Here is a 1,180-nt window from a genome sequence, read left to right as displayed (position 1 = left end):
GAGTCATTGTCCACCAATAGGGTAAAGGCATAACAAACTCCATTGTCCAATAGGATCAATGCATCATAGAGATTACCCCCTCCAATAGGATCAATATGTCATAAACCCCACTGTCCAATAGGATGAGGGACCATAAACCCCACTGTCCAATAAGATCAATGCATTATAAACCCCACAGTCCAATGGGATCAATGCATCATAAACATCAGTGTCCAATAGGATCCATGCATCATAAACATCAGTTTCCAATATGATCCATGCATCATAAACATCAGTGTCCAATAGGATCAATGCATCATAAACCCCACTTTCCAATAGGATCAATGCACCATTAATCTCACTGTCCAATAGGATCAATGCATCATAAACCCTACTGTCCAATAGGATCAATGCACCCAAAACCCCACTGTCCAATAGGAACAAGTCTTACGACACCATAGGAACAATGCATCATAGATATTCCCCCCTCCAATAGAACCAATATATCATAAAGAGAGGGATTATCACAGGTTAAAGAGGTGTGAATTGTCTCAAGCCAGGACAGATGCTCGGATGTCGCACACCCAGGCCAGATGGTGGGGGTGAGTGTAATGCAACATGAATCCAAGGTCCCGGTTGAGGCCATACTCATGTGTGCGAAACATAGCTATAAGTTTCTGCTTGGCGATTCTGCATTGGCGCGCATCCTGAAGGCCACCTTGGAGAACGCTTACCCGAAGATCAGAGGCTGAATTTTGGGCAGCACGGTAGCATTGTGGATAGCACAATCGCTTCACAGCTCCAGGGTCCCAGGTTCGATTCCGGCTTGGGTCACTCTCTGTGCGGAGTCTGCACTTCCTCCCCATGTGTGCGTGGGTTTCCTCCGGGTGCTCCGGTTTCCTCTCACAGTCCAAAGATGTTGCAGTTTAGGTGGATTGGACATGATAAATTGCCCTTAGTGTCCAAAATTGCCCTTAGTGTTGGGTGGGGTTACTGGGTTATGGGGATAGGGTGGAGGTGTTAACCTTGGGTAGGGTGCTCTTTCCAAGAGCCGGTGCAGACTCGATGGGCCGAATGGCCTCCTTCTGCACTGTAAATTCTATGATCTATGAATGCCCTTGACTGCTGAAGTGTTCCCTGACTGAAAGGGAACATTCCTGCCTGGCGATTGTCGCGCGATGTCCGTTCATTCGTTGTTGCA

Source organism: Scyliorhinus canicula, chromosome 11 (genome assembly GCF_902713615.1).
Source record: "Scyliorhinus canicula chromosome 11, sScyCan1.1, whole genome shotgun sequence".
In the NCBI taxonomy this organism is placed as follows: Eukaryota; Metazoa; Chordata; class Chondrichthyes; order Carcharhiniformes; family Scyliorhinidae; genus Scyliorhinus; species Scyliorhinus canicula.
Note: the sequence above shows the minus strand (reverse complement) of the source record.